At 43.7% G+C, this 13875-nt stretch overlaps 1 pseudogene across 1 annotated transcript; it reads left to right on the forward strand.

Moving 5' to 3' along the window:
* Positions 1–10347: 10347 nt before the first annotated feature.
* Positions 10348–13580, forward strand: LOC311103862 (retinoic acid receptor alpha-A-like; annotated as a pseudogene). Its single transcript has 6 exons — positions 10348–10363; positions 10607–10768; positions 10978–11154; positions 11652–11856; positions 12219–12377; positions 13203–13580. The product of its transcript is annotated as a retinoic acid receptor alpha-A-like (transcript).
* Positions 13581–13875: the final 295 nt, after the last annotated feature.

The following is a 13875-nucleotide window of genomic DNA, read 5'->3' on the forward strand; positions in this document are numbered from 1 at the left end:
GGGCCTGGTCAGTCCTTGGATGGGAGACCAGATGCTGCTAGAAGTGGTGTTGGAGGGCCAGTAGGAAGCACTCTTTCCTCTCTTCTAAAATAAAAATATCCCAAAACCCCAGGGAAGTGATTGGGACATTGCCCTGTGTAGGCTGCTGTCTTTCAGATGGGACGTTAAGCAGGTGTCCAGATTCTCTGTGGTCATAAAAAATCCAATGGCACTTATTGTAAGAGTAGGGGTGTTAACTACAGTGTCCTGGCTAGATTCCTAATCGGGCCCTCATACTGTCATGGCCACCTAATCATCCCCAGCTTCCAATTGGTTGATTCATCCCCTGTCCTCTTCCCTAGGTTGTTGTTGTAAATGAGAATGTTCTCAGTCAACTTACCTGGTTAAATAAAAAAAAGATTATGTGCACTAAATAATATCATAGGCTAATTAATTTGGGTTTCAACACCTGAAGAACTGGAAACTAAAAACACATGAACTTCATTGCTATCTCTAAATATAATACCCACTCCTAGTAACCAACAGTAAATGTAATGTCCTAAAACAAATTGTGGTTGTAGGCTACTACCCATGGTCTCCATATGTCAAAGCTATATCAAATATCTTGGTTGTAAAATAGTTGCTATTGAGGTGAATGTTGAGAAATACATGACTATATATACAGAAAGCTGAGACCCTCCTCTCTTCGACAAGGAAACAAAGCTTGTTGTACATTTAGAATGCATTTTTTCTCTCGAGCGCATGGGGGAGAGGAGAGTGGCTCGCTCAATGCAGCAGCAGGCCACAATGAGGGCACAGGCACATGGGGAGGGCAGACACTTTCATTACAGGAATCATGAGGATAATGCACTTTACTGTTTGACCAAATCATGGTTTTAGCCGCCCAAAACATAGGAAGTTTTGAGTGAGGTGACAATGTAGAATGTGCTCTTTCTACATTTATGGACACCCTTTCCATTTTTTTCAACCCATGATCTTGGCCGTCTAACTGATGACAGAGTCAGAGCAGGTCTCTTTGCTGATGTAGCATTTGACTTTGAATGTGAGTTTGCGTGACCTCAGCCTATCAGAAAACCCGGCTTGCCCATCTTGGTAGGGGGGGCCGGCCATTGCCTACTTGATCATCCAAAGGATCATTATAGATTAGTATAACAGAGAAATTGCGCAAAAATCTTTACAAAATACATCTTCACAGGCCCATGAGCCGCCAGCCATGTCACCTTTTTCGTTGTTTTATTTTTATATTTAAAAAACAAAAATTGTCCAGCCCCACTGCTTTTTGCCAGAATTGCCAGAAGGCCAATCTGCCCCTGCTGTCTGCTGCTCATATCAATAGGTGATTGCATACATTTCTAGATACATTATTTCTAGTGAATGTGACCCCTAGTGACAGCTGTTGTATGGACAGAATTAATTTCTAATCAACCAACTGTAGTTCTGAGTGATTACTGTGACTTTCATATCTACAACCACCTCTGTAATCCCACAGTCAATTCGTGAAGAAAAATACATAATTGTGTGTGTGTGGGTCACATGAATGAAGCAAATGTTAATGACGAATTAATTCTGAATAATGAATAAGCTAAATCATGCAAATATTACTTTCTGTGTAAGTATATAAGAGAACTAACGGGACTGCCCCGTGTGAGCTCCTGATCGACATGTGTACTTGGTGCATTGAGTTGGTTGGAACCTCTCCAGCGCACCGATAATAAAATATGATTAATTTAATATTGACTTTGTGTGTCCCTGTGTAGAATTTCCACGACAATTTGGCGTCACGAAAATAATGATTGATTCTGCCTGCGGAGCTTTCCAGTGGGGGTCTGTGAGGAAAACCGGTGGCGCATTTTATGAATGCCCGTCCAGACCAAACCCTTACTGTGAGCTGCCCAGGAGGAGACACATCATCCGCAAACAATTGAGGGACGGCAACTGACTTCAGTAAGTCAATTTAAAAGAATTTGAATTTTAAAAAATATTATTATAATAAAACCAATAAAACTAAACATAAAAATGGAGGAGGGTACCACTAGTCTTAAGTCAAGTAATAGCACGAAGTGAATGTGGATGTGAGTTGTGCGTGAAGTGAATGTAGATGTGAAAGTTGTGTGAATGTGTAGTTACTGAGTGAATGTGTGAAAGTGCATGTGTGCGGCAAGACTATACAATCTATAGGGACCATAGCATTTATGACTACATAAACTACTGAGACTACAGACACTGAGAGACTATAGATACGCGAGACTACATATACTATAGAGTATAGATACTGTAGAGACTATAGACGAACCGCGGCAGTGATACACATGGAAGAAGACTAGAGCTAGTCTTAGAGAGAAGACTAGAGCGAGGGCAAGTAATTGTACCATGCCCCGCTGACAGCTGTCTGTAGGCATTTATAAGAGAAGTGTCTACATGGTCTGCAGCCACAGTAGAGAATAGCACATGGTGCACTCTGTGCTATTTTACATGTATAGTGAAGATACATATGGTGTATAGGAAGGAACGACAGAGACAATCGTTGAAGATGCACAGAGGGTAATAAGGGAGATTACCAAGTGTGTTTGGGAATAGTGGATGTGGATGTGAAAATGTGGATAATAAGTGGATTGAAATTATTACTATTAAGATTAGAATTTGGATAATAAGATTGATTGAAATGTGGATATTAAGCTGATTTAAATTTGGTTAACAAGAGATTGAAATTTAGATATAATGTATTGAGTGAATGAGAGCTGTCAGGGACTAACTCCAGTGTGAATGTGGAGTGAATGTGAGCTGAGTTTTCCAGTTCTGTGTGAGCTGAGTTTTCCAGTTCTGTGTGAGAGAGTTTTTCCATTTATAACGTTATTGATATAGAAATTAAATATATACAGGTTAAAAAGTAATTACTAAATGTTCCACCCTTAAATAGAGTTGTGAAATCTTCTTGTTTTAATTATGATGTACTAGTTAACCAATATTGGATAATGTGTTAAAGCAAATGCTTTTCATTATAGGCTTAGACTGTTGTCTCCAGATAGTGGGTAAACAGGTTATGTACCATTGCTAAAGAGCAACGGTTGCGGTTTCAATCATGAGGTTAGAACATAACTGTTGTGGGGAATGGGGAAGTCTAGTCTGAGAAATCAGAATAGCTTCTGAAAGAGGATGGAGAGCGAAATTGTTGTTGTTGTGTTATAATATTGTGAAACCAAGTCAGGGAGTGTCTTTCGGGACAAAGAATGTGTGTGTATATAAGGTTGTTCCTCATTGTGAGGGGCAGAATTCTCAATGAATAAAGAACTCTGACTATGCAGACCGGGACTCTGGCCATTTCTTGATCCAAAAGACTTACAACCTTTTGGGAGATGTACAGAGACACTGAAATACTTGAGTATAACCATTGAGAGTAAATAATTCTCATAACAGTTATCTAGGGGTTCCATCCACCACCGCCCATAGTAGTTTGGGACTACTAATAATAGCATGAGTGTTATTGAACACGGGGTGTTGTTTTATATGTATAGGAAGTAGCAGTATATAGGCATTTCTGGGAATTTTCTATGTGGTCTCTGGGAGGCTAGAGAACAGTTGAAGATACATATGGTGCATAGATGCACATGGAGTGGTGTGGATGTGAATACCTAAGTATCGTCATATAGGGAAATTAATGAATACCCCAACCAGTTGAGTGTGAGCTGAGTTTTTAGATCTATAATGTTATCTAGGGGTTCTGTCCACCACCGCCCATCGATCTACAGGTAGTGAGCACTGACAGGAGAAGCCATTGAAAAATGTGAGAGGGTAACAGCCCCCGGACACTGATTTCCTCAAAATGAAAGATATGTGTCCCTCTCGGGCCGCTGTGCTGTGATCGTTGCTGCGGTGTGGACGTGAATAACTAAAGATGAATAACATTATATAGGGATTCTGTATGGATATATGAAAGAAGAGTGTATTATTTCAGAATATGCTGTTAAATAGAACACTAGAGTGAATATTTAAACCCCTGTATGAATAGAACACTGGTGTAGAGGAGGAATTTGTGATGTAACACAAATGTATAATTGGTTACTAGAGATAAAGTAACATAATATTGAGTATAATGGGTTACTAGAGATCTGATGAGGTAACAATAGAAACAATTATTATAATATACAACTTGCACACCCACACGTAGACGTATGTTAGTGGTGTAAAAGGTGAAAAATGTTCAGAGTGGTCCCTTTGTGGATCGTTTGATAAAGATAAGGTTAAACCATTGGACGGGACTTGACTTACCCATAACCAATAAAACTATAAACGCTTATGAGATTTTGTGCTAGGTAGAGATTTATGATGGACAGAGAACGCCATCTACAGGGGACTGATAGACAGTGCCAGCACAGCTAATACATATTGATCCCTCCAAAGCATTACAAATGAATCTTAAAATAATAGACATTTAATAAGTGTGAAGTAGAAAGTGAAAATCCAACAGAAATTGGTAATAAATGCAGTACCAGTCAAATGTTTGGACACACCTGCTCATTCAAGGGTTTTTCTTTATTTTTACAATTTTCTACATTGTAGAATAAACTATGAAATAACACATATGGAATCATGTAGTAAACACAAAAGTGTTAAACAAATCCAAATATATTTTATATTTGAGATTCTTCAAAGTAGCCACCCTTTGCCTTGATGACAGCTTTGCACACTATTGGCATTCTCTCAACCAGCTTCACCTGGAATGCTTTTCCTACAGTCTTGAAGGAGTTCCCACATATGCTGAGCACTTGTTGGCTGCTTTTCCTTCACTCTGCCGTCCAACTCATCCCAAGCCATCTCAATTGGGTTGAGGTCGGGGGATTGTGGAGGCCAGGTCATCTGATGCAGCAGTCCATCACTCTCCTTCTTGGTAAAATAGCCCTTACTCAGCCTGGAGGTGTGTTGGGTCAGTGTCCTGTTGAAAATTAAATGACAGTCCCACTAAGCCCAAACCAGATGGGATGGCGTATCACCGCAGAATGCTGTGGTAGCCATACTGGTTAAGTGTGCCTTGAATTCTAAATAAATCACAGACAGTGTCACCAGCAAAGCATCCCCCACACCATAACGCCACCTCCTCCATGTTTTACGGTGAGAAATACACATGCGTAGAACATCCGTTCACCCACACTGCGTCTCACAAAGACATGATAGCAAGTTTCATCATAGCGCTTGATGGTTTTTGCGACTGTACTTGAAGAAACATTCAAAGTTCTTGACATTTTCCGGATTGACTGACCTTCATGTCTTAAAGCAATGATGGACTGTCGTTTCTCTTTGCTTATTTGAGCTGTTCTTGCCATAATATGGACTTGGTATTTTACCAAATAGGGCTATCTTCTGTATACCCCCCCCCCCTACCTTGTCACAACACAACTGATTGACTCAAACGCATTAAGAAGGAAAGAAATTCCACAAATTAACTTTTAAGAAGGCACACCTGTTAATTGAAATGCATTCCAGGTGACTACCTCATGAAGCTGGTTGAGAGAATGCCAAAAGTGTGCAAAGCTGTCATCAAGGCAAAGGGTGGCTATTTGAAGAATCTCAAATCTCAAATATATTTTGATTTGTTTAACACTTTTTTGGTTACTACATGATTCCATATGTGTTATTTTATAGTTTTGATGTCTTCGCAATTATTCTATAATGTAGAAAATAATAAAAAATAAAGAAAAACCCTTGAATGAGTAGTTGTTCTAAAACTTTGACCGTTAGTGTATATTATTTACTTGAGATTCAAAAGAGTGATTGTCTTGATGCATTAGCTGAACCCATTGAACATAATGTTATTTTTTTTAAATGTTCCACATAAAAAAATATATTAATATTTTAGACTAATTCTCTTCTATAATATTTTGTGTGCTGTCAAACAGTTGTGCTGTCAAAGAATGATCCGTAGCAATGACTGTTTGTGATATGCTAAACTTCAGATCTTCCCTCTTAGAAAAAGGGTTCCAAAAGGTTTTTTCTGCTGTCCCCATAGGAGAACCCTTTTTGGTTCCAGGTAAAACCCTTTTTGGTTCCAGGTAGAACCGTCTGTGTAAAGGGTTCTACCTGGAACCAAAAAGGGTTCTTCAAAGTGTTCTCCTATGGGGACAGCCGAATAACTCTTTTAGGTTCTAGATAGCACCTTTTTTTCTAAGTGTACAGTAAGTGTTAATACATTTGTACTGTGTGTATAAAATCTAACAATAATTTGATTTCAGTGTACATTTTCAATTGTTGTGTGTGTGGCTTTAAAGAACATGAAATCCATGAAACCTGATTACTTTTTACAAAAGCTTAAAAGTTACATTGTTGTTGTTGATGTGAGACTTCACAAGATGAACAGAAATGTCTTGAAAATATGTGGAGATTTAAATACTGTACAACTATATGGTCAACATTTAGAAATAGATCTCTGGACGCAGGAGGCCAAAATCGACTCTGACCAACAACTTTCATTTTGAAGAAACCTGTAAAGCGGAGGACGTGATAATGCAGGTCTTATTATTTCCACTAGGGAGAAATTGTGTCACATCGTTTATTATGTCAAACACACTACACACTGTGCAATCTCTCTCTCTCTCCTCTCTCTCTCTCTCTCTCTCTCTCTCTCTCTCTCTCTCTCTCTCTCTCTCTCTCTCTCTCTCTCTCTCTCTCTCTCTCTCTCTCACACACACACACACAGGGGTCTCCCAAATTAGCAACCAAGTCATCGGTGCAGTGGCCGACATGCAGAGGCGAGACAGCCTCCGAGGGAAACCCACTCTTGACTGGTGTTCACATTTATTCATTTATTGAGGCTTTGCTTCTCCAGCCTGGCTGACACACACTGTCTGGAGCACAAGCTGCATTACTAGGTCGAGAGACAACAGCAGACATGTGGTCCTCTGTAGCTCAGCTGGTAGAGCACGGCGCTTGTAACGCCAAGGTAGTGGGTTGGATCCCCGGGACCACCCATACACAAAAAAAATGTATGCACGCATGACTGTAAGTCGCTTTGGATAAAAGCGTCTGCTAAATGGCATATTATATTATATTATATAAGAAAAGAAGGCTGCCTAATGACAAGGAGGGCGGATCCCAACTGGAGCCACTACAGAGAGACAACTATATTGCTCTTCCATACTGTTTGCCAGGGACAAGAATTCGGCCTTGGCATTTTATCCACACCAGCCCCGACAACTACTTGTGCCGCCAACTCACCCCGGAATGGTGCCCAAACCCTATCAGCCACAAGCCCATCAGCCACTGCCCAGACCCTATCAGCCACTGCCCATACCCTATCACAGACCTACATCTACACCAGGCTTGAGCCTTCTGTCTGACATTCAGCATCCACTCTAGATGTAGACACAGGCAGTAGTGCTGACACATAACAGTACAGCGTTTCTCAACCATTTCTGTACCAGTGACTGACGAGACAGTCCTCTTTTTTTAACCAGCTCATATTTAAAACAAATACAATATGTAAAAGCACCACTGGAGACACAACTCACCACTATAACTGTGCCTCTGCTCTAGCTATTTTGTTTGCCTCCCTGTTGTGCTGTCTGTCTGTCTGTCTGTCTCAGCATCTTCTCTGCTGTCACTCTGTGCTTTTTCTTGTTCTCTGTCAGTCTGTCTGCCTGTCTGTTGTTATACGTTATAAAAAGCCAAGCTAATGATTTAGAGCTCTATTCAATCAGATCTGCTTTAGCCAACACCCGCATGCTGTTGTTTTGGCAGTGTTTGGGGGTGGAACAGTGTTAGAGCTGTCAAATTCACAAGCGGCTCCCTGGCATTATACCTAAAGCGGACATTGCCATTGGCTGCCATTAGCATAAGAGAAATCCCATGCAGCGTTGATTACAATTTCGAACACTGGAATCTGAAATGTTAATCTACACCTCGATTAGGCTGATACATTATTTTGAATCATGATTTTTATTTGAGCGTCATTTATTTCTACACTTTCTCGTTCTGAACGTCAAACGTGAGTGGGAGGGGTGTGGCTTTGTGACAATAATCAAGAGCAGCTGCTCCCCAATTTGACAGCTACAACGTACTTACAACTCCGACACCGCCAAAACATCAGCTATCTAGCCTAATGCTATATTGCAAATGAGTGCCTTTCATATGTGTTCCCTGAATCAACACCTATCCTAAGTGTTAATCACAAGTCCTCTGTAGCTCAGCTGGTAGAGCACGGCGCTTGTAACACTAAGGTAGTGGGTTCGATCCCCGGACCACCATACACAAAAAAAAAAAATGTATGCACGCATGACTGTAAGTCGCTTTGGATAAAAGCGTCTGCTAAATGGCATATTATTATTATTACTATTACAGGCCTCCAGATGATCATTTTCCACTGGTGTCACTGTTGCCACTTACTGTTACAGTTTGTGGCACCAGCCCATGATTTGGTCGAACCCAAATCACGAGTAATTATCTTATAAAGTCGTTCATAGTGCTTTATTAAGGAGTATAATAAATAGACTACTGAGGTATTCAAGAAATAAGTTGTTTCATCTAACATATCCAAGCAGGAATGCATGTTTCAAGATATTTTGAGGTGCAACATAATCCAGTGATTGCCATGTATTTTGGGTTCACAAGTAGACAATAGTTGCTATATTTTACTGTCAGAATAGGACTCCAGAATTTCCTGATTTATTTTTGTTCAATAGAGATGAATTACTTACATCTTATTTATGTAGTTTAGCAGGGCTCCCGAGTGGCGCAGCGGTCTAAGGCACTGCATCTCAGTGCTTGAGGCGTCACTACAGACCCCCTGGTTCGATTCCAGGCTGTATCATAACCGGCCGTGATTTTTCCAGTTCCATTGTGTCTGTGTGTGCCATGACTGATTGGAGCGCCATGCTAATAGTTATTTAATAGCTTCGTTAGGTTGTGTTTTCTGGGTCCATGCTGGCAGCTCTGTCTCTGGGGAACAACAGTATCTCACACACACACACACACACATAGAGAACAGTGCTACGTTGCCCTGAGGAAAGAGAGCATCTTATTTATCATGGCTCCCTTCTTCCTTCTTTTCAATCCTCTCTCTCTCTCTCTCTCTCTGTCCCTCTCTGTCTCGCTCTCGCTCTCTCTCGCTCTCTCTCACTCGCTCTCTCTCTCTCTCTCTCTCGCTCTGTCTCGCTCTGTCTCGCTCTCTCTCTCTCTCTCTGTCTCTCTCTCTCTCTCTGTCTCGCTCTCTCTCTCTGTCTCGCTCTCTCTCTCTCTCTCTGTCTCTCTCTGTCTCGCTCTCTCTCTCTGTCTCGCTCTCTCTCTCTGTCTCGCTCTCTCTCTCTCCTGTCTCTCTCTCTCTCGCTCTGTCTCTCTCTGTCTCGCTCTCTCTCTCTCTCTCTCTCTCTCACTCTCTCTCGCTCTCTCTCTCTCTCTCTCTCTCTCTCTCTCTCTCTCTCTCTCTCTCTCTCTCTCTCTCTCTCTCTCTCTCTCTCTCTCTCTCTCTCTCTCTCTCTCTCTCTCCTCTCTCTCTCTCTCTCTCTCTCTGCTCTGTCCCTCTCTGTCTCGCTCTCGCTCTCTCTCTCTCGCTCTGTCCTCTCTCTCTCTTTCTGCCTCTCTGTTTTATGTGTCATTGTCTTGATTGGCAGCTCATATTAGAGTGAGGAGATATAGATATTACATGTGGAGATATAGTGAGCTGCCAGAGGAGGATGGACAGAATGTAGAGAGATGGGGAAGGAAGGTAGAAGCCAAACAGAGGAAAGAGAGGGAGAGAGAGTGTGTGTGTGCCTGCTGGTGTGTGTTTGGGGTGTGTTCACACAAATGTGTGTCACATCCACTTGTTTGTGTGCTTGTGTTGATACTGTTTGGAGGCAGAGAGTTACTCCCATCTCTCCAATGTCTACCTGTCTGTATTGTGCCAGATCAGCGGCACACAGATTCTCCTTCTTAAGCTCTTTTTACACTGTCACGTCAAAGCACTTCAGCTCTCTCCCCCTCTCTCTCTCTCCCACATACATTTCACTCACCCTCTCCTCTCCTCTGCCATATTTCTCACATAACACACGGCACACACATTGTTTTATTCTCCCCCTTTCACTCTTTTTCTATATCTCACTCGCCCTCTTTGATGTTCCTGTCTATTGTTCCTCAGAACAGATTCTGACCTCTCTGTGCATGTCTCTCTCTATCTCTCTCTATCTCTCTCTGCGTCTCTGTCTCTGTGCCAGGGTGAGGATGGAAAATGTAGTATATTGTTCCATCTAGTGGTAGACGTAGATATTACCCCACCACACAATGTCCCAGTTTATCAGCATTTGGGTTTCCAGTAGTGTCTGGTCTCAGGGATAGCGCTCATCTTTCTGACTGTCTCTTTGTGTCTCTTTGGTTGGAGATGGCATGCAATGTGAGGATTGTGAGGTTGACCTGGAGGCGTTAATGTTCACGCATCCCCAAAAATTGCCATTTGAGTCCAAAGGATATCTCTCTCTCTCTCCTCTCTCTCTCTCTCTCTCTCTCTCTCTCTCTCTCTCTCTCTCTCTCTCTCTCTCTCTCTCTCTCTCTCTCTCTCTCTCTCTCTCTCTCTCTCTCTTCTCTCTCTCTCTCTCTCTCTCTCTCTCTCCCTCCATTTCTTCATCTCCTTCTATCCCTCTCTCAGCGGTGAGGAACGACAGGAACAAGAAGAAGAAGGTTGGAGAAGAAGCCAGAGTGTTCGGAGATCTACGTGCTGAGTACCGAGACAGAGCAGATGATCGAACGCGTCCGCAAGGCCCATAAAGAGACGTTTCCCTCGCTCTGTCAGCTGGGCAAATACACCACGGTGAATTATACACACACCCGCATGCACACACACACACACACTGACAAGTTACACAAACACGCACACAAACATTACCCTCACTCTGCCAACTATTTTGGGTATACCAAACACTGACAAACATACGCACTCCTTGCGCTCTCAACATATCAACCGATGTATTTGTAGAATCACAGACTAACCTATATGTATCTCCCTCTCTCTTCCTATAGAATAACAGTGCAGAGCACCGCGTAGCTCTAGATGTGAGCCTGTGGGATAAGTTCAGTGAGCTGTCCACTAAGTGTATCATCAAGACGGTGGAGTTTGCCAAGCATCTGCCAGGCTTCACCACCCTCACTATCGCTGACCAGATCACCCTGCTCAAGGCTGCCTGTCTGGACATACTGGTGAGAACACACACACACTAGGACATAGACACACAGACACACACACACACACACTAGGACATACATACATGTATTATAAACACTAAAACATCTACAGAAAGTGAACAACAGTACAAAATATATTTGTGCTCCCCCTCCCTTTCCAATTAACTCAGTGGCCTTGTGGTTAGTGTCCGTCCTGAGATTGGAAGGTTGGGAGTTCGATCCCCGGTCCGAGTCCTATACAAAAAAATGGGACCCAATGCGTCTCTGCTTGGCACTCCGCATTAAGGAGATAGATTGGGGGTAAGGCCCTGTGATAGACTAGCATCCTGTCTTGGGGGTTTACTTGTCCATCAAGCTGCCTCACGCTACAGAAACAGGAGATCTGCTTCGATGAGCCATTTTGGCTCGCCCCACCCAAAGCTCATGCAAGACTTACTTACTTCCTTCCTCCTTTTCCCCCTCTCCCTCCTTCCCTCCTTCCCTCTCTCTACCTCTCAATCCCTCCATCTCAGATTCTGAGGATATGCACACGGTACACTCCAGACCAGGACACCATGACCTTCTCAGACGGGCTGACCCTGAACAGGACCCAGATGCACAACGCAGGCTTCGGCCCGCTCACAGACCTGGTGTTCGCCTTCGCCCAAACACTCCTCCCTCTGGAGATGGACGACGCAGAGACCGGCCTTCTCAGCGGCATCTGTCTGCTTTGTGGAGGTACTGCACCACTGCTCAGATTCAAATCCAGCATTGCACTCCAATCAGAGCCAGGAGTTGAGATCCCAAGAGGCCAATTGTCATTGTTTTAGAGTACAAGCAAGTCTCAGCTGTGGCATAGGAACTACTGTGTTTGTCAGCTGTGTGTATTACTAGTGTGAAAATGGGAGTTTGCCTAATAAATACTTCATGTGAAGCTACTGTTACCATGCTGCTGTGTGAATCGTGCCACTGTTGGACGCGCTTTTTGAGCATACAGATTGGGTATTAAGGATGTGTTTTTCATAGGTTTTTTTCTCTGTGTGTGTGTGTGTGTGTGTGTGTGTGTGTGTGTGTGTGTGTGTGTGTGTGTGTGTGTGTAGACCGTCAGGATCTGGAGCAGGCAGACAAGGTGGATGTTCTCCAGGAGCCCCTACTGGAGGCTCTGAAGATCTACGTGAGGAAGAGGAGGCCTCATAAACCACACATGTTCCCCAAGATGCTGATGAAGATCACTGACCTCAGGAGCATCAGCGCCAAGGGTGAGAGAGCACGCCTATATACTGCGTTGTTTTTTTTTATAGGGTAGCTTTAGTGTAGCTTAAACTTCTTCCAGTGTGAAGTCATTGGTAGCTTGGTAAACTGTACCTTCCCCAACACTGATATTTGGCGCGCATGCTGCCCAAATTGCGGCCTTCCCGACTGTAGACGTACCAGTAACTGCCAAAATAAAGGAAATGCTTGAGTAAATGAGGGATACAAAGTATATGTTATGGTGTGCATGTTCCTGGCAGGGTTTAGGTCCACTTGTAGAATCTATGCCAAAGTGCATTGAAGAGGTTTCTGGCAGCTCGTGGTGGCCCAACACCCTTTTCAGACTCTTTATGTTGGTGTTTCCTTTGTTTTGGCAGTTACCTGTATGTGAAAGGGAAAGGGGGATACCTAGTCAGTTGTACAACTGAATGCATTCAACTGAAATGTGTCTTCCGAATTTAACCCAACCACTCTGCTTGTGACTTAATCGACAGTACATTGTTTTGAAACTATTGATAATCTGTGGCTAAATTATGCCCTCATTGAGAGTTGGCTCCTGTAGTTGTATATTTGTTTTAGTTTTTTGCCGCTTGGGCCCCCTACGGGCTTGGGCCCAGGGACTTCAGCCCCTGTAAACCCCTGCATTAATCCGGCCCTAGTCTCAGTGCAACAATACTGCCATTTATATCTATATCATGTGTCATTTATTTGAAGATGACTATTTAGGGTCTTACATACAACATTTTGCTGTAGTGGCAGAATCTTGTGGAACACATAACATATGACCCTCTCTCTCTGCCTCTCTCTTCTTCTCCCTCCCTCTCCTCTTCCAGGAGCGGAGCGAGTGATCACTCTGAAGATGGAGATCCCAGGCTCCATGCCCCCACTCATCCAGGAGATGCTGGAGAACTCAGAGGGTCTGGAGGGCCAGGGGGCCAGCGGGGGCCGCTCCAGCGGAGGAGGGGCCCCACCAGGCAGCTGCAGCCCCAGCCTGTCCCCCAGCTCAGCCCGCAGCAGCCCGCCTGCACCCTCCCCTTAGACGGGGGTCCACTGCCACCCCCCAGGCAGAGACAGCCAGAAGGCATGACTACAGACGGAGCCAGCAAGCTGACAGACTCCCACACTGTGACAAACCAGGGTTAGGAAAAGAGCCAGACCTGGGCCCAACCAGGACGGACTTTGACACTTTGAGGACACGCAGGCCTCAATGGACAGACAGCCGTCTCCCTATCTCAGCCCTAGTCCGAGCATTAAAACTGGGCCGAACCCGAACCCATACTTGACTGAACAATAGGGGGGTCCCATCTCACCTGGATGGCACTATCTCCATCACCCCCCCCCCCCTACAAACCACCATAGACATGCCTCAGAACCAGCAGCAGGGATCAGCAGCCGCCACACAAGGAGTTTAATCTGAGATGTACTGTTTACTCTCCTCAGTGATGACTCTGCTCCTCCTCTCTCTCCCCCTCAAGACGTTGGACAGGAGTTCAGGCTCAGTGCCCG

The sequence above is a fragment of the Coregonus lavaretus genome (genome assembly GCF_964263955.1).
Source record: "Coregonus lavaretus genome assembly, chromosome: 28".
Classification (NCBI taxonomy): domain Eukaryota; kingdom Metazoa; phylum Chordata; class Actinopteri; order Salmoniformes; family Salmonidae; genus Coregonus; species Coregonus lavaretus.